The following is a 21,667-nucleotide window of genomic DNA, read 5'->3' on the forward strand; positions in this document are numbered from 1 at the left end:
TTCTCTTATATAATTACATTTTCCAAATATATTTTTTGTGTCGTGCATGTATCTAATAATATAAAATGTAAATATATTTATATAAATACTTTGTATCTATATAAAAAATTTAGTTTAGTTATACAATTAATAATTGAAATCAATTGAAATCAACTGCAATAAGTAAATTTATCATAGATTCAAGAAAACAATTCCGATCATTTCTTTCGATATTGATAACGCAATAATTGGCATAAATATATATTTCCATTATATAATATAATATAAGAAATTTTAGTCACGAAAATTATATTCATTAATAATATCGTAATTACCGCGTGCCGTAATTCTATTTTATGCCTTCGATTGAAATTGAAATTGGAGGCAATTTATCATTCTCGGTTTTGCAAATTTACTGACAAGCCATATAATAAACTTTTCATTTCCGACGCGGTGCATTGAAAGAACAGAGGAAAATTTCGCAAAACTTACGGACACGTATATCGCATTGATAAAACCATCTCAAATAATATTAATACGTCGTTCGCCACGAATGCGGGCGATCGATCATTCTTTTAATTTCTTAAGTTCGCGTCCGCGGCCAAATAATACAGACAAATATGTTCCGCGCGTCGCCGTGACGTTTCCGCACGTTTTTTCTCGATCGATCATTTGCACGATTGCACAGCTAACAATATAGAAAACGACGGAGAATACGAGCGTTCCGCAAAAATGAAAAATTGAAGACGTAGTCTCGCATCGGAGACTTCCATTCAAGCGATATCCGAGCCGCCGCCGTTTCCAGAGACGGACAATGGGGCATCCCGTGGGGTATCTTTTGAGTGCCGCAAACATTCAATTTGTCCATCGTATCGTCTTTCCTTCGAATTTTAACGCCGGCTGGAAATTTCATTGCAAGATGGAAACGTAACCCTAACGTCATGCTATTTCCCGTAACGCGATCCGGCCGTACGACTGTGTATACCCGGTAACAATTTCCGTCTATTCACCTAAGTATATCTTTTATACATCGCGTTGAAATCGCACGATGATAAAACGCGAGACTAACTGTTAATTAACAAAAACGAGAATTAAAATCGATATGGTGTTGCTTTAGTGTCGCGCAAACGATATAGCAGAAAATACGTTAGTTATCGTACTAAATGTCATTAACTGTTATAACCGGGAAACGCGCGAAGGGAAATAATTAATTTACTCCGCCGGCGAATCGATAAACGGGACGGCGCCATTCTGCCTGCGAATGCATAATAAAAGTATCACTTATTGCGCCAACTTAAGAGAAAATATTTCATGGCCGGCCGGGAAAGCCGCTTTAGCCGGAAACGTTCCGACCGTTGATTAAATTTCCAAACTATTTTAGCAATCTGACATTTCTCTCTATTATATTATTTTCCTCGCTCGCTCATCCATGTTTTGTGCTGAAAACGATAGAGTGTATGTACATAATTGTAATACATTCGACATCAAATCTCTTTAACCGTAGTGCCAAACACTGGGAACTGATGCGGTTCCAATTTGACAAAGAAAAGTTAAACGACATCACGTTAATGTCGTTAATCAACCGAAAGATTTTGGGAGATATAAAAATATGAATAAAAACTTGTAATATTCGTGTTGTCTTAATTATTTGTAATTTTTGAAGTGTCAAAATATATCCTCATGTCTCCCAACTAATTATTTAATTATTTTAATTATTACTACCGTAAACATAAAAATAATTATTGTTATTATTATCTGGACCCATCTCTATCTGGTTGCTTTCGCATGCCTTCTCCGATCTACCAGATCATGTCCTTACTCGGCCTCTTTTTCGGCCCTAAGTCTACCTCCGTCAAGTTCGCGGTCGGTCGGTGGGGCCAAGGTAAGTGCAATTATGCTAATCAAATCAGAGAGTGGGCAAGACGCTCGAGACATGGGAAGGTGATGAGAGGTTACATCGCAGAGGGTCCGGAGTGCCGGTATTAGTTGTGGGTAACCTCAAGGTCCCACGTCAGAGAGGAGGTGGAAGATGGTAGTAATGGTCGCCATTGCTGGCGGCGGTCGTGAAGGCGGTCGAGAGGCGAGGAACGAGTAGAAATGGTCAGGTTACTTGTGTCTCTCATTCCGGGGCAACTAGAAGAGAGAGAGGGACCGACAACGCCTGTCCGGATCGCTGCCGCCGCCGTCGCAAACGTCGAAGTCTAATTTCGAGCGTGCAGGAACCGTCATTATTCACCGCTCAGATTCGTTTCCGCCCACACTCTCCCCGCGTTCCTCTTTCCTTTTTCTTTTGAGACCCGTATAAACAGACGGGTATGCAATTGTCGCCGGTGCCGAATTGTCGAAACCGCGCGTGGCGTCCGCCAGGAAGATTACAGAGCGCGATGACGTCGGCTAGGAAGGGACACACCTGGGTGCCCCGGCGAACGGTGCCCCGTTTGACCCTGGAACACATCAACGTGGCAATTTTGGATCAACGCGAAACGGTCGCGTTTTCGCACCACGAACGAGACATATCATTACTCGATCGCTGTCGTATAATTTCGGGGGCCCGTCGAGTGATCCTCATCGAACGAGCACACGAGCGGCGCGAGAATTTCGCGGCATCGAGTTTATCGGCGTGTCGTGACAATTGCCATCGGGATCATCGCCGTCGTTATTCGCGCGTCATAATTAATTTTCTCCGACCGCGCGAGTCGTCGCAGTTTCGGCGCGAAATATGTAAATTATTTTCCATAATTAAAACGCGCTGGGTTTTACATCACGCCGCGCGGCGCCGCGCGCGCGTACGACACGTATACTGAAAGTTTCATAGAATCGGCGAAGCCCCGGCTACGTATATAGCTACTGGGGAGTTTCTGGGTTATTGGTTTCTCGGTTGTTAATTCGCCATGTCGGCACACCCAGCAGTTGGAAGTGACCGCGCGGTGCTCGAGCGCGTACGTGGGTCTCGTTGGCGCAATCAAAGGGTCGAAGGCGGGAATGAGAGGGCGGCAGTAGGCGAGACCTGAGGGAAAAGGGAGACGGAAAAAGCAGGGTGGAAATAAGGAAGAAAGCACCCGTGTTTCGAGTGGCAATATAATACAGCCGCGAAACAATGGAGCACCGTGTAAGCCCGGCCACGAGGGCAATAAAACCACGACCGCGTTGGCGTATAAGCCAAGAGAGCCGTAGGAACTTCCGTGGCGGATGAGGGATAGAAAATTAAATATTAATTTCGCCGGAGCGACCGAGAAAAGCTCCGCAGCTCGCAAGCTCCCGGCTTCCTGACCCGCCGAAAGGTAGCGCGCCAATTCGAAGGGGTCAAACTCTTCCAGCCGCTACCTGGATCCTGACCAAATTAGTTTCGTTTAAATTCGAAATTCAATTAACCTCGGCACCTCACATTAATAATCTAGCGCCAAAAAACGTGTCCCGTATTATCCTTCAGTCTTCAGACACGTGTAGGTACCGTAGCTGCCGAGCGATCAAACAGAAAACGAGGCAATTGCATTGGAAATGTCCAAGTAGATATAATATCGACGCTTGTTCTACGCTTTATAAGTATTTAATCGGCCGTAACGGAAATTCAAGCTTATCTCCGATGAAAATTAGAGGAACGATACGTTAGCGGGAAAAATTCATTTCGCTACTCGAGAACGTTGTAAACAGGAAATCCCGTGAATCCCCGAAGGAGCCCGTCATCACGAAGCCAGTTGATGCAATCGGGGATAATTTCCGCAAAAACACATGGTAAATGGTGGTATCTCGTTATCTTTGACGCGGTACCTGTTTTAGCGACTTCCATAAATCATCGAATCCAACGCAAGCCGCTTTACCCTGATGCATGCAATTTCACTCATCCACTATTCGCCATCGCAAAGGGATTATTATCGCGGCCATATTTAGCTGGGCGTGGATTACAATCGCGACTGGGTATTATGGCATAAATTCGCTATACGCGACAAACCAAAAAATAAAACAAAAAAGGGGAAAGAGAGAGAGAGAGAAAGAGAGAGAAAGGAAAAGCGAAACAGCTATGGCAGGCCACCAAATGTTTCCTGTTTGTAGCACGCGACGCCCGGCCAATGAGGGCGTCGGCAAGGGGTCGGTCGGGGATGGTGATGTCGACGACGGAAATGCAAAAGTTCGATTTATGCGCTAACACGCCCGTGCGTACGTATATACGTAAACACGCGCGTGCACGCCCGTAACGGTAGATACGCTCTCCTGCGCGTCGCGTCGAGGGGGATGAGGCGCGAACAATGATGCATGGGCGCTCCGTATGCGAGCGCGAAACCCTCTGGCCCCTTTCTGTCCATTTTTTTCCCCCCCGTGACTGCCAGACTATCAATGTTTCATAGATCGCGCGCGATAACGTCGCGAGGCGCTCGGTAAAGGAAAAAAAAGCACGTCCGAATTCCCGGATATGATAACGCACGACCTGGAGGACACCTGATGGCGGGGGACGGGGCACCTACCCCGTGAAATCCCGCACGCCTCTCGGCGTGGATGCATCGGGTCCGTCCGTCGACGACGAGCGGTGGTGCACGTCCCGCGCGCACCCGTCTAATATCCGCTTATGCGAGAATCTGAAATTTATGTAAACGATCCTTCATCTAGCCGCTGATAGATCCGGGAATGTATGCGCGTTGCGTGTGTCTCGCTGCCGCGTCAAATGGAAACTCACGCGACGTAGTCCCCCGGACGACGTAGATACGTGTGGCGTGCGAAAGCTGCACGTCTGATTAAAAATTATTCTCACCTGCCATTTAACTCCCGTGCAATCTAATTCTTGTCACCGTCAACAAACACAAGTCTACTTTTTATGTTATACATAAATTTTATATCAGATAAATTGACAATTCCCGTTTTGGACACAGAATTATGGAGAATTATGGAGAAATAATACAATTAAAATGTGTAAATCGTAAAAACAGAAATATAAAAATATAGAAAAAGAGGTAGGATGAAAAAAATGCAATCGATCGTAACGCAAAATGCCGTCAATACTCGAGGCAAACTTAAATATTGAATACGGCAACGTGTATGGCTGTCCTACAGGAAATTTCTGAAATTGCTCTGACCAAACATAATGGATATATGAGATATTCGGGCGTCGGGACACTCGACGACCGGAAGTATATCTTGATACTTTTCTGTTTGTAGCGCCAACATTTGTCTTGCCGCCCCGAAGGTACACGAAGGCGAATCCCGCACAGTGCCGTACCGCGGCGCCGCCGTAGCCCGCGGGTGCAGTATATTCATGCCAGGTTAGCCGAGCACCACCCTCGCAGAAAGAAAGATACCCGGTCGGGATTGAAAATAAATTTCACTGAGGGCCTAACCCGTACAAATAGCCCCGTGCTGGTTTTAATGGACGCGACGCCGTGCCACACGGCTACCGGCGTTTTATATCACCGCAGCTTCGAGAGCACCTACGGTCGTTCGATTACGACTGTCGATATTGTTCCGGCTCTTGTCGCCGGGGGAGAAACATTGCTGCTTCCCGGAGCAATCGGCGGACTTCTTTCGGTGCTTTAGCTGGAAAGTCGTGCCCCGCCGCCGGTATCGGAGAGACGTTTAATTTTCGGTCTTAATACGGTATTACGCTCGGTTTCTCCTCGTGCCGAACGTCGAAAAGCCTACTACTATACGAGACGCTGACATATTATTCCGTTACAATCTGTGTCTCTTATCGCGCTATATATTAGTTGTCGCGAGGTATCTCCGTTGCAAATCGCGGTTTCTTTTTCTTTTGATTTCACCCGCTATAAACACGCGACGCAAAAATTATTACGCCGACCGTAAAACCGTGATTACCGCGCGGCGATAAAAGAATTGCAAAAATATGAAGCGGTATAATTATTCGTAATGATCCTCGCGAAATTTATTACGTGCGCCATATATTTACGCGGTTGCCATGTATCGCTCGCGACACGTAAGGCACTATCGTTAGCCGGTATCGCGGGTAATGCAAGCAGCTATACTTACAAGTGAATATTTCCCGAAGTAATTACGTGAGGGAAATTATCCGCTATCGGCGGGGACGGACTACCGTGCTCGAATCGGAAAGCTAGCAGAACAATTAGAAGGAAACCTTACCAGAATCTTGTCATTATCGGCAATAAGCGTAAGATATATATATATATATATATATATATATATATATATATATATATATACGACACTACTGAACGATAACGGATAAACAAGAAACTCGGAAAGTAACGAGAGCTGCGCAGGATAATTATTTTGCACGTGAAACGTAATTAGAATAAGCGCTTTGATTACGGCAACGAACTCTCGGAGCAAAGGGAATAGATGAAAAAATTAGTATTTCAGAGACCTATCCTATCATTATCAAGTCAGAAAGTACAGTCCCCGTATCTACATTTATGAAGCTCGAGGAATTCCAATTAATATTTATTTCAAAAAGGAAGGTCCAGCAACCGGCGCGGCGTCCCTGTCGGCTGGAACATCAGGCATCTGCCAAAGGGAATGCAGAAATAATTCTCTGCATTATATACGCACTGCTTTAATCATTGTAATTTGTGATTCCAATATTAATGATAAGTCTCGTATTAATATAACAATGTATTTCCGCGAATGCGATTGAATTTAGCTCGGCAACATTATATATGTTTCAACAATTATTTTAGCTCCATTTATTAAGTTTAATAAAATGAGATATATCTGGATATGAAATAAATTAACTTCTCCATCCATGTATCGCGGTCGATGGCGCATTTTTCCAACTGTTTGGATTTACTCACGGTTGCGTTTCGAAAAAGAGCTTTTTGAAAAAAATAAATAAACTGGCGTACGGTTCTATCCCGGTTCTATTCTATCGCTCTCATATTCCCCGGCGCGGGCAAACAGCGCGAAAACGCGAAGAATTTTTAATTCACCCAGTACGCCCGCTAGAAACGCCGCGCGCTTTTCTCCTGCATCCGGCCAAATCGATCTCGGGCGAATCAATGAAAAATGAGCGGTTCGGTGAATCCGCACCGGTCCGGTCCCGGTGTTTGCCGCCGCGAATTCGCATCAGGCCGGTAAAACGGTTTAGAGCGTGCGTAAGCGGCCACGCGCGCGCGTTCCCGCGGCTTCCCTGCGGGACCGCGTTTACGGAATTGCATTTCCCGGAGGCGCATCCGCGACCCGCTATTTCACCGTCGGTTATTATCGCCGGCGAAAATATGTATATGGATCCTATGGCCAGGTAGGATCGCGTGAACGCCGGCCACCGACACGCGATGCGACGCAACCCGGACAAACAGGGCGAAACAGCAGTATAGAACGCAATACCGGAAGGAACAAAGACAATTCTCGTCGATATGGGGTCTCGAACTCGCCTGGATTCTTCAGTCGGCGATGTAAACGGCCCACGATTGTTCGGTCGTTGAAGCGCTTACGAGGATCTACGATATCGCGAATGCGTCATTACGTTTCGACTTTCGACATGGGATGCGGAACAGCGTGACACTTCCGCGTAAGTGTTCCAGCACTTTGCGCCCTGATGTGCACTCTACGAAGATGCACGTATGCAGTTTCGTCTCAAGTACATCCTGCCTTTTCTGATGGAACCTGGAGAAATTCATATTTTACCGTCTTGAAAGTTACACGGCATCTTCTACGTGAATTCTTGAAAATATTCACCCGACGCTATCGTATAAAAGTTGTAAACTAGTGAATTATTGATGTAAACGTGTTCCCGTACCGCAACGGATTAAATCGGAAATACATGAAAATATCGTTAAAAAAATAAAATAAAATAAAATAAAAACGTTACAGTATAACTACGTAACGTTATTTCACATCTGTCGGAAGTACTAAAAGTTCATGAAAGCAGATCATCAGCGAAGTAAATGTTTCACATCGCGCATCGAGAACAGCACAGCGAGTCGCACGAGCATTATTCGTTTAAGCGTAAACGCGCGTTATTATTACGAAATCCGCAGGAGCGATGCCCGCGAATGAAATTATTTCGCACGAGCGGCAGGAGACTCATTTTTCATACGGGAGCCAATAGCGATGGCAAGCGTCCCTCCCCCTCCTCCTCTCCCCCCCCCCCTGTAATGCGACGAATGTCCGTTGCGGCGGATAAAATGAAGATAATTCGCGGACTTGTTCGCATTTCCTATCTCTCGTAGCGGCACACCGTGCATTCGCGGCGCGGAAATTATTCCTAACGCGCAACAGGAGACTCATTTTTCGCCGAGGAAACCTGGCCTTCGTGTATACGGTCACGGCCGACTTAATGAGCGGCATATCCCCGAAAACGCGGCCGCGGCTCTGCCGCGACCGAAAAGTGAAACCTCCGCGGGATTGCGAGAACGCGAGCGTGAGCCAGGCGGGTCGATACAAGGCGGGAATGCGTGAGATAAAACGCATATATAGAGCGTACGCACCGCGAAACGCCATGTCGCGCGTCGTTTCGGCCACGAGGCGATAAGAAATGCCTGTGTAGTCTCGCGTGTCACGTTATTTCGCATTCCGTTCTGAATATTTATAAGGGCTGTCCATCAAGGGGGGGCAGGGCAGCCGTAAGAGGGGGGAAAGGGGAGACGTGCATTTTCATTTCCAAGTTACGGAGCTGTCGCTGCCAGATTGGAGAGATACTATAAGTAAAATATTAAATCCCCTGTCTTTCTCGGGCTCTCTTTCCAACGCACCTGTCGCTCAGGTGGACGAGCGTAATGTCCTTCGAGATTTTCCCCGGTTAGCAATTAGATTGTTTTCAGGGACGGCGCGGGGGAGATCCGCGGCGCGGGACGGGACGAATAATTCAATCGTCATGAAAATTGAAAATGCCATGCGAAGCGTTCTTAGCGGCAGCAACCTCGATAAACCGACGGTACGTGATTTAATACTGACTTGTATATGTATATCGCGATATACGCGGGCGATCTCCCGACAACCGATACGCGTCGTATCGCAATTAACGCTCGCCGCTCGGCTAATGGTATATATCGTCTTTCACTGAACAAGAGTTACCCTTTCTTCTCCCCCCTAGCTTATCTGCGCGCGCGTTACCGGCTTCCACTGAGAGCGACTGAGAGAGAGAGGCATGAATTGTTAGAAAAATATTCCTGGGGGAGGGATGATTCCAATTTCTCTCGCGGGCGCGTTCAATTTTCGCGCTTATTTTCTGTCAAAACACGACCGGACGTATTCACAGTATTCGCCAAGGGTTACGAAAATATTCAAAGGTGGCGTTTCGTCAGTGTCACCAGCGGCCGAGTGTGACGCGGTCGCGGGGAAAAAGTGAGAAAGAGAAAGAGGAGGAGACGAAAAAAAAGAAGTTTTAAAGAACTCTTGATTGCCGAGGAATAATATTTGGAAGGGCGGTTAAAGTTACCCGCTGCGGGACGTTTGGACGCCAGCTCAGCTCCCCTATATATATATACGGGGTGACGCTCTCCCTCCGTGTTTTTTCTGTTCCGCGACTCGTGAGGTGTCCGCGTGGCAGCGCTCCTCCATCTGTCAGTATCCTTCTAAGGTTGCACTTGCAGTAGCATCCGTACCCTTGTTCGTGCAAACGGAAAATTTCATTACGGATAAATGCATAAGCCGAACAAGTGTCTCACCCTTCGTGAACCGCACCGAGCGGCTGCAATTCATTCGATATGCGAGGTCCGTGGCTGCGATTTTCGTGTTTTTCCATTTTGTTTATACAGCAGCGTTACAACGTTTAATGCAACGCATCCGCACGGATAACGCGCGATCCATTAACAGAATTACATGTGACTCGGACAGCGGGAAACGCAAACATTTTACCTCCCCGAGAACAACGGGAAGAAAAATTAAAACATCTGTCTACCGGCCGGAAATTTACAGCAGTGCAAAATTAAAAAGAAAAAAACAATTAAGCGTAAACCCTTAGTGCGTATTTGGCGAACCGTTTTCGAGATCAAAATTGCGCTTCGGAGGATCAATCCGAATAAACCTTCGGTGAGCGCGCGGGCTGCGCGGGACCGTGCGCATCATCATTCGTCATCATTATTCACGGTCACGATACATGATCGCAACAGGGCGAGAAGGGATACGAGGTCCCCCTCGCATCCACTCTAGGCTGCCGGCGTCGAAAGCGACTGCTGCCGACGAGGCGATTAAATTTCACACGGCGGCGGCCTCGAAACACGCCTCTTTCGTCGGAGAAGTTCCCGCGGCGCATCAGAGTAGTCAGAGTCGACCACCCCCGTTCGATAGATCCTCGGTCAGGGTGGTCGTGGATAGCCACTTGACGGGGGTGCTCCACCCGCGTGACGCAGCACCGGTTTCCACGTTGAATTCGGCGTAATATCCCGAGGACGCGGACGTGCCCCGTGAATAGCTACACCTGTCGCGGTATTATCGTCCGGAATGCCCAGGAGTCGTCTGAAATTAATGGATTCTAACCGTTACCCCGTAAATAACGCCTAGCCACTAGCCACGCTGGAAGAATCGACCGGCGGATGCTTACATGAAAAATATTTGTGCACTCTGCGGCAACGGCGATAGGAAGTCTCGTCTGATGCGATTGACCGGCGCAGTTACGTCGAAAGATATATATAATGGAATACACTGTGCAATTTGAAATAACAGTACCATAAAGAGATAGCGGATTCACTACAAACAAAAATAAACGCGTCGCGCTTGCGTGACCCGTGTTTAGGTTCATCATTTATTTGGCTGTTAATAAAAGTTTAATCCTATAGAACCTTAAACCCTAGAATCCAAAACTTACGTAAACCTTAAACATGGATAAATTTTACCCAGCACATTTTATTTGCTCATATAACATCCGGAAAAGTGATCAAAATTCAATGCCTTTTTTTAAATCTGTGTAGAAAACATTGAGGAAGATCATTCTTTCAATATTTTTGAGATTGAATAAGTTTAAAAAAGTTAAAAAAAGTTATAATAAAAAAACGCATGTTTCTTCAACATTTCCTTTTCTCTAAAGAATCATAACTTTTTAGCAATAAAGGATAAAACAATGAAACCAACGAGATTTTAAAGGTTAGTTCTTTAAGAAAATTTAGAAGCAGATCGCTGTTTGTTAAAAAACTATTTTTTTACGAAATAAAAATAATAGGTCTTTTTGAACGAAAGGTGAACAGGACTTTATTTAGTGAATAAAGATTTATTTAGTGAATAACCTTATTTTACTATTTCAAAATGTTCTATTATAAGAAAACATGACATTTTAGTTTAAAATAAAAAGACAGAATCATATTGTATGATATTATATAAATATTATATCAGATTACATTATATAAGAATCATATTGTATCAGCAGAACAGTCATGGTTTTGGACAAACCTTTAGTCTTCAACTAAGTTTTAAATTTAAAAAAAGTAAAAAAATAATTCTGTTATAAAAATAAATTAAAAGAATTTTTGAACAAAAACCCTGGATATACATAGATAAAAGAACAGATAAAATTTACCCAAACCAAATTTTGTAGTTTTCCTTGTCGAGAATGCTTAGGTGACATAATAGTTTTAAGTCATGCTTTCTAATAGAGACACTAATAAACTAATTTTTTTTTAGACCTAGTGTAGCGCTTTTTATATTTTAAGAGCGATAACGTTTGAAAAGTTGGTCTGGAAATTTTACCCATGTTTATAGGGTTCCAGTCAAACTCACAGATTTGGAATTTCTCCGAAAAACGTCAGGATGAAGTAATAATTTCGAATTTCCGTCCACGAGCGGAATATCAAATTACTATTTGATATTTCCTACAAGATATCTTGCGAAAATGATGAAACATCATATCGTTGTTACAGCGCGTTTCTAACGCGCGGAGCTACAAGATACGTATTAACAGAGCCGGGCTCTATCGTGAGTATCGTGGCTATACCATTGACCGGTACCGTCGACGTAGCGTCACATAATCTCGCAGTTCGTATTCGGTGAAAATCAGCGTGTATAGCGCACGATACAGACGACCCTCGCCGAGAGAAGGGGCTCGGCTACGGGCACGATAATGGCTGCTGTCCTTGCTGATAGTTCCGGCCGTTTTGAATAATTCAATGAGAGCAACTAATTGTGTTTATGCAAATTCGGCCGAGACGAGTGCTCGGGGGGACGAATCGCCCGCCGTACGGGTTCTGCGCATGATTTCCCAAGGATGCGGGCCCGCGCGAGATAAGACTTCGTGCGAAGGGTCGAAACGAAAAACGACCGTGCCCGATACACGAACGGCCCACTCGACGCGCAACCCCCGCGCGAAAAAGTAAGAAACGCATCGTGTTTTGGGCACGCGGGGATGGTGGCAAGAGAGAACGGCCGAATGAAACCGGCACGCGCGCACGTCGCCACGCAGCCCGGCGGCCAAAGCATATGCATCCCCTCGGTCGTTCCACGGTCAGGAGAGATCCCGCCCCTTGATTAAGCGAAACACAACCTCCGAGGGATTATCTAAATTGCTTCGCGAAATGAATTAACGGCGCACGTCGATGATCGCGCAGCCCTTTAGGTTGCGCCCCGTTTCCCTCCTCGTCGACATGCAACGGAGAGCGCCAAATGTCTGGTAGCGATAACCAGATCGGCTGAATGTATCGTTTTTCAACGTGACCGGATATCATCGTCCGCGTATTATACGCCAACTTCTGCTGTTATCCTTTCTCAGTTAATACAAGCCCCGACGTTGAGCGATACGACGGCAAAACGTACGATGATTAAATCAAGAAACACGGTACACGGTAGTGTCTCGCGCCAAGTGTTCGCGTCAGCGCGCAGCGGTACCTACGGACAGCGAGACCGAAAGTGTCTCTCGAGCATCGAGTTGAGCGGAGACACGATGATCATATCTAAAAATCTGTGTAGTAAGAGAATATTAAAAAATACTCGGTTCAATATTAATATAAAACAGTTGCATCTGCTAGTATCGTTCATTCTTTAAAAAATTGGAATTGATGTACAATATTAAATTAGAAATAGAAAAGAACAATCAGAAGTACTCATCAGATACTTCTAACAAACGATAAATAAAATCAAGTTTTATTGATGTCTATTCTCCAAGTTTTATATCCTATTTGTGTGGTAATGGAAAGTTAACGATGTGCGGTTTTCCAAGCTTGTTGAAGATTGCACTGAAAATGCACGGTGGAAATTAGTCATGCAGAAACAAGATCACGATGTATCATGAAAATTCCTATTTCCTATCATTATCTATATTATAACTTTAAAATAAAAATGTTACTTAAAAATATTTTACCAAAGAAAATTTAAAAAAAATTATTAAAATTAAATAATATTTTAAAAAGTTAATTATATGTCCTAAAATAGTTAAATATAGAATTTTTAATAACTTTATAATGTTTTAGTAAGAAATAATTCTAATATTCAATTTAGTTTGCTCAATAAAATATTTATTTTTAAAAAAATAACTATGATCTTGAATTTTTTACACAAATTATACATCTATTTTTAGACAAGTGCGCACACTTATGATAAAAATTGTACGATTACTTTAGAAATGACGGCTATTTCGATAATTCATTTATATGAATTTCGATATATTTCTAATAATTTAAATGTCTGGCCTTCTGCATTTAGATATTGTATTATTATGACGTCAGCAATAGTATACATATATACGTCTTACAGAAATAACATACGGTATAATAGTAGGTATTCTATTCTCGTTGCGTTTCTCTCTGAGCTAGCAGTCGTCTTAGCACATATTAGATAAATATATTGTACACATTGGTGTTAAAAACTTTTAACTACCTATTGTACATTATTATTCCACTCTATTTTTTGCAATTATCTGTTTGTAGCAAAAGAAGATCAAGGAAAAACAAGGAAAGCAATCTCTTAAAATGGCTTTCTTGAAATACGTCGTAAATTCCATTCAGTAATTATTATTTAAGAAGGTACATACGCCTAAAACGACGGAAAAGAACAGAAAGTCACTTTTTTGAATTTTTTTAAGGAAAATACCCAGGTAGGAGAGTATGTCACAATAAAATCAAAATAATGTCTAAATGACAGCAAAATGACGATTCTTTGTAATTTTACCATCATTTTGACGTCTTTTGACTTTATTGTAACTTTCTGTTCTATGAGTATAAAATGTATTAATACAAGGTTTCATTATTAAAAAAAACATATGTATCTTAAAACATTTTTAAATTTTTATATTGTAAGATTTTTTTTAAATAGAGGTGCTACAGCAGTTGACATCAGAAGCATCACAAACCGACTTTAAAAATGGTACCAGTTGAAATAGCCAGAATAAAGCATCTGTAATGAAAAATAAAGAAGTTTTTTTTAAAGTAATATTCAAATATCTTTTCAACGTTTTAAAGAATTTTTATTCCAAACAAAATCACAGACGTTTAAAACAGACGTATCAATTTTACTCACCAATTTTTATCATTAATTTTGCAATTGCAGACGAAGAAATGTATAAAATAAAAAACCCTTACAATGCTAAAAGCAATTTAATATGTAGAGTAAGCATGTAAAATTTCAAATAAATTAATTGCAGATGCGTTTTTCGTGGCTATTTCGGCTGGCAATATCATTCGAGATATATCTGGTACCAATTTTAGAAACACGGTTTCAAAAAAGCGCATTTAAAGTTTTAAATTAAGTTTAATGTGACTAAACAACGTGTTTTACCTTACTCAGATTCATCCCTCCACTGCTGGTCTATACAATAAACTTTCTAAAATAAAAAATAAAGATATTAAAAATTAATTGAGGAAAAACGTCATTTTACGGTTTGGATTTTGGTAGTTTAATGATATTATTCATGTAAAATTTATATGTACATTACTTCGCTTTAGCAAATCACGTTCTGTTACAAACAGTCTTTAAACTTAATCTTTAACTAAACTAGTATAGTACAATCACATTTTAAATTAAAAATGAATTTAATAGTATACCAACATACATCTTAGAATATAGGAGATGCACGAATATAAAAGATACACGATTTTCATTCTTAGGTGCACGTATACCTTTTAAATTGGTACAACTTCTGCAAGTTAATAATGTCGAATGTACTTCGAAAAATCTATCATCTTTGTCAACTTTTTCAGGTCATATTTTCTTTAATAATGATGATGCTGGTGCAGGGCTATGCTCTAGCCTCATCTAATTCGACGGAATCGGTTACAAGTGGTACGTACGCGCGCATTTCCACGCTAGGATATCTAATAAATATATTTTTTAAATAAAAAATTTGCCAATTCGATTTATTTTGTAGATTCGGGAGAGAAGATTCTTCCTCGGATCAATCTAAGTCAACAAATGCCGAAAAAAGAGTAGCATTTGAACTGAACTAAAATCTAGTTTTATAATATATATAAATTCACTTGGCACGATGTCTGACATCACTACTTTTATGGCAAAAATGGATTAAAACAACATCGTTTCGCGCAATAGCTACGCACAATAGAGCACGATACTTTACCCGTCGCCCTTTTTTACTTTTTTGTTTAAAAAGTGTCTTTATGGTATTAGATACGACGCGCGGGACATCGCGACGATTAATTCCAAAAATATCGCCTGATACTCGACCGGGCGTGTCTCGACGTAAGGAGCTGAATACTTACAACCCGAATCGAACTTCTTGACGTTGCGACCTCTCAACGTCACCGGCAGTCTACCTACTCTTCGAGAGCGTCGGCGCTCTCGAAAACCAGGGAGAATTCACGGCGCGAGTTGATAATGTCGCCGACGGCCGCTTCGCGGGCTATGAACTCGTAGTACAGACCGTGATACATTACAAGGGTGGCGCAATTTTTCACGTTTATCGCATTCCTGTTGCGGATCCCTGGAGCCGATCCGCGCCGCGCTTCGCAAAACGAAGGATAATATGAAAGAACGCTCGGAATTAATTACTGGCGCGGCGCGGCGGCGCGGGCGGTCCGACCACGCGAGTTCATAATCCGCCGGCCGCATTTGTCTCTTTGAGGGAAATGCATTTAATATTTTTGCGAGACAGAGAAAGAGAGAGAGAGAGAGAGAGAAAGGGAGAGAGAGCCGTTTACCATACACGGCCGATTCGCGCGCACTGTCGGTCTCCGTAAGAAACCGGTGTAAGTGCATTGTTTTGTAAAAAAAGGGTAGCCGGCCGCGGGTTCAATTAACTTAATGCAAATTACCTGTCGCGTCCATGTCTCTATATACGCGCTTCGGTTGGAACAGGAAGAGGAAAAATTCATGAATCATTTTGTGCGTGTTTAATAGCCCACGCAGCGACCTTAGCGAGCGAAATTATGACGGATTGGTCGTTGTATTAAAAATTATCGTCGGAGAAAATCTTCAGCGCTTCACTGATAAGACCAATCTCCCGATAGCCCGGCACTCTCTTCGAGGTTTATAATTTTGAAATCTCTTTCCTAAATATTACAGCGTATAATCTTCTTAATCGCGTTGAAAGCATCTCGTCGAGCAGTATATTTCGTATTTCCTCGCACGATACATTTTTCGTTTGATCGTAAAGAATCCACAAAGGCAAAAGGCAGCGAGTATTACTTTGCCGTCTAGCGCCGAGTAGGCGCTCTCCTCCGAACGAAAGTCCCGCAGGACTTCTGCTCCCCATGTTCCGCCTCGCTCACGACCGTCTATCCTTCGCCCTCATTGAGGAAGTAGCGGAGTGACGATATATGCGTGCGTCCTATTGTCGAAGATAAATATTGTAAGGACCGAGAGATCGTGTATCCACTACGAAAGTGGGCATTGAACATTGAACGCATTTGCAAAATTGGTGTAATCCGCTTCGTGGATTCTGGCACGCTCGACAACGACGACGGCGAACTGCGAACGTTCGTTAAAGCCGGATCCAAGCAAACGAGCGCAAACAAACGCGAACGAACAATATACTTCAATGAGAGCACCGCGAATGTATCTGGACCCCAGCCTGGCCGCGGATTCGCTTCTGGCTCAATTAATGGTAATTACTAAACCCCGCGCCGACGCGACTACCGAGAAAATATCTTGAAAAATTCCTTCTCTCCCTACCGACGCACTTAATTACGCAAAAGTACGTTGACGCGATTTTTCTTGCCGATTTATTGTCCTTGAGCGATACCGGGCAATCTTGTAATCATCACAAAAGATCGTTAATTACTTAATTATAAATTACCGATTAAACTTGAGATTAGGGTATACGCCTAATGAGTATTTAAACCCTTTTTTTTAATTATAGATTCTTCGACGAGTTTGAAATCGATATTTTTCAGTGAAAATTATTATCCTGTGGAAATTAATTTTATCTAAAATTAAACAAAGAAAGCGACTTAATTGTATATTAATCTTGAACATCTAATGTGGAAATAAAAACTTTTTAATATTCACATTGTTTGTAGGTAACTATAAATCTAGATATAGCGTAATATGTGATTTTGAAAGGATGCGGTTACTTCTGGGATACCCCTTTCCTAAATAAACGTTTCTTGATGTCGGGGGCTAAAGACGGAAAATGGAGCCAGTATAGGTTGATGAGGCATTATGTTAGATGAAAATTCCATTCTCCGCACGACCCTCGGAATATCATCCGCCAGCGAATAACCGCGGGACGAGATGCTTGAATTTTCAACGCGCCCCCTGCAAAAGGGGACGTTTGGGGGAGGGGGAGAGGGGAGAGGGTACAGAACACGTCAACGTTTCGACAACTCTGGCGATTCTCCCCGTCCCGCGCTTCTTTTCCCATCCACAACCGTGTAATTCGAAATGGTGCGTGTTGCATTCCCGTGTCCGATGCAATATAGCCACGTGCATACGTCGCGTACTCCATATAGGGAATTACAAATGGACAAAGCCCAGCTGCCGGCCGACACTGGCTGCGGTGCCAAATCGAATGGTGACACGCGAGACACGCGACTCTTTTCACCCCCGCCTCGTTTTCCGCCGCCCCCCCTCCTCAAACCATGTACACTTGATCGTCATCACCATTTCTCTCTCGTTCTGTATCTTTTATTCGAGATTCCCGTCGCACATTTGTAATTGTAAAATAATGGTACACGCGCGCGCGATGTAGTCACTCGAGCAGAAAACGTTATATACATGTATATAATATGTGCAATTATATATACAAAAAATATCTATTGTCGTTGAGACGATAATTGATAAGTTAGTCGTATAGCTGATGATTTCGTCTGATTTTTTACAGATTTGCATAACAGCTAATATCCTCACTTTTCTCCAAACATTTGTGACGTAAACAAGAGCGCTTGATTATACTTCGATATTTATCGCGTAACTTTTTCTTGTTAATTTTCGGATCTACAATGTTGTCAAAAATAACTAGTATTTTTCAGGTATTAATCAAACCATGGGCTTTCCGCTCGATGCAATTGCAATTGCGCGTGGTTGCCGAGAGCCATTTCGAAATTGTCCCTTCGTTCGCACCCATTAATTACGGCCGTGCTATAGCGGCTTAAGCGATATTGCCCGATCATCGCATTAAAGAGTCACGCGTTACCACTTACAAGCATCCGCTTGATTAACGCCGCACTTTGTTCAGGAAGAGAATATATTTCCGTCCGCGCAAGAGGAAACCGTGTCAAACTAATTTACTTTCATCACGATAATTTTAACGCTAATTTAATTACTTTCTTCGTCAAAATGTTGCTCCTAAAATATATCAAACACAATTATTTAGTCAAACACAATTAATAATAATATAATATATGTCTAATGACGGAATATAATTTACGAAATGCTGCACGCTACCGAAAAGACCTTGAATTCTCGCTGCAGCATTCACGGCAAATCTCTTGCGTGACGCCTACCCTCCTTCATGGGTAACGTAATCACGGCTTTAGTCTCGCGGTGGTAACAAACAAATATTTTCAGGGTCGTTGGTTAATATGCTAAACATTTCATACCGAGAGGCCCAGAATAGCGACCGGGAAAACCCTTGTCCCTTTTAGTCCCAAAGTAATGTCAGGTATTACGATTCCCGGGAGAATTCCTACGCCCCCTTCTGTCTCACTTAAATTATCGCCGTAATTACGGCGTATGCATCGTAAAACGCGGCCGCCCGGCACAATGCCGTCATGCTCTCGCGTAAGAGCCGTATACCGGGAGAAAAGTGTGCTTGTGATCACAACGCATTTCCTCGCCGTAGACGCGCGACTGGCGCGCGGCACAACGAATCCCCCCCTTTTATCGCTCGCACTATCTCGCGCGGCGAATTACGTGAATTTTAATACAACCATTTCGCCTCCAATCTCTGACGATAACGTAAAAATGGTGACCCACCCTTTCGGAAACGCGTCGCGCGGAACTGCACTGAACGAAGCGCGAAAGAGAAAATCGCGCGTGAGACGATGAAACGCCCGCGTGAGCAGCGATTGTCGGCGTCACCACCTCCCAATGCGAAACATTTTCGTGTTTCGTGAATTATAGGAAGTTCGTGTGGCGCTCCTTCTCCCCGTGCTGGCGCGCGGATAAATTATCCGTCGTGTCACGGATCTACATCACGCGTCTACTTTGTCCGCGTGTTGGTGGCTATCTCGTGTGATTCTTTCTCAACACGGGGTCCCCGGATCGCGTTTCGTAATCTCACGCGTGTACACGACCTTTCACCGTGTCTTCCTTCGGCAAGTGATTAATGATACCGCCGCCGCCGCCTTATGGCCGGACGAGAAAGTGTTGCAACATTTTTGGATTCCATCCGCACAATTTCCTTCATAGAAAGAATTTAATTCTGCTTCGTGTCGCCCGAAGACAGTCGAATACGTCGAATCGCCTTATTCACGCCCATCTTTCGGCTATTTTAGTCGTTCGTTAGAGATGGAATCAAGTTTAATATGTACTTGAAAATCCGAGTAAAATTGAATAATCATTTCCGGTTTAATCGTTTCATTTCCTTAGATTCAACTAATAGTCATATCGAATCCCGATTAGTTAGTTTAGAATTTTAAAATCTCTGCAAAATTTGAGTTTTTATCGAAATCTTTTACAAGTAGTGTTCGAATATGTTATCATAATATATAAGTTATAATGTATAAAATTGTAATAAAAAAATATTTGTGTGTGTACACACATTATATATATGTATTATGCTTTACACATTAAATTTCTAATAAAGTTCGAACATATTTGATCCAGGTTCGAGTCTATTTGGAAGTAACCCTCTTGTTTTTCGAGGTTCTCAGAGGGTTCGAACCCATTTCATCCAGATTCGAGTATACTTGAAATATTGCTTTTATTTTTCTAAGTAATCATAGAGAGTTTAAAACTGCGCCAACAGATTCAAACCTATAACATACTTAATCCCATCATTATCGTGTATTATAATAGCACGCGATCTAATCATGATAATTCAATATATGTCGTAGAAAGTAAAAAGTATTATAAGGGAAGTTACTAACGAAGTAAATCTCAAAACATTTGTATAGCTCTCTCCGTAAAAGGTAGCGAAAGAAAATGTTTTTTTTTTAATCGTAGATTCAGATAGCGATATAGGAAGGATATCGTGACTCCACAAAGCCTGTCGCTGTCGCCTAGTCACGTGTTATAATTCTCGCCGTACGTCAAATTAATTCCATTGCTTTTAATTTGTCATTTTTCACGTGACATCTGACGACGCAGATGAAGAATGACAAACACGCGAGGCACTGATTAAGTAAGAAACCGCAACGTTCGACTAACACCCCAACGCTCGTATTTATGGAGATATCGTGCACGAACAACTTTATTCCGATGAAATCTTGTGCGCGATCAATATATCTTAGGCGCTACGTAAAATGGAAATTTTAACGACGCATGTAGCGTAATGTATCACGTTTTCTCATCTAATACAGCGACAGCCGAATCACACGTCGGAATCTTATATCGATCTACAATTTACAAGATTCTGATTTCAGGATACGTCGCGTTTCGAGCGACGACGTTGGGAATATGCGTGCACTTACACAACGACAATTATAACTGCGCGGAGAAACGCGCGCGGCAAAGAAAAACACAGAAAGAAGAAAGGACGCAGAAGTGGCAGAAAGCGAGGAGCGTTGGTAAAACAGTGGCTGCGATTTTTTATTATCTCAGCGGTGATTAAAGTAATGCGATTTCCATCCTTTCATCGAGGCAGAAGCGCAAATGAGCGGCCGAGCATTGTTCGCGTTCTCCCCGCGCGCGCGGGCTTAACAATCGTCGCTCCTCTCTTCTCTCTGTCTGCTCCGTGAAACCGAATAATCAATCCACTTCGCCGTGAAACGTTTTCCCCTTTGTATCGCGAAATATCCGTCTCTCGAGATCCTCGCGACGCGCGAGTAGCATTTCGCCAGCGATGCTAGTTCGCGGATCGCCCCCCGCTCGCCGCTTCGCGCCGAAAGAGAGCGAATAAAAGTGAAAAAAAGAGAGACAAATGCCGAGAGAGAGAGAGAGAGGGGAGAGAGAGAGAAAGAGAGAGAGAGAGAGAGAGAGAGAGAAAGCGAAAGAGAAGGAGAATGAGTAAAGCCAAACGGCGGGAGAAAGGACGGGAAGGGCGGACTTCAAACAGCCGCTGCATAATGCATTCGACCGGGCTGGTAGTACGGCCGTTTCCTCACGCGTGCCTCTCGAAATAAAAAGCTTTCCCGTCAGCGCGGAGGGCCAACTTTCGCCGTCGCGTCGCGTCAACGAACGGCGGTCCTCTCGGCGCGGCGCCGCGGCGCACACTTGGTGATGAAGTCGTCATCGTCCTTCGTCGAGTGGACGAGTCGTTGATGGTGAATTATTTCTACGAGCGGCAGACGCGTAAAACCGCCCGGGAAAT

Source organism: Temnothorax longispinosus, chromosome 7 (assembly GCF_030848805.1).
Source record: "Temnothorax longispinosus isolate EJ_2023e chromosome 7, Tlon_JGU_v1, whole genome shotgun sequence".
Classification (NCBI taxonomy): Eukaryota; Metazoa; Arthropoda; class Insecta; order Hymenoptera; family Formicidae; genus Temnothorax; species Temnothorax longispinosus.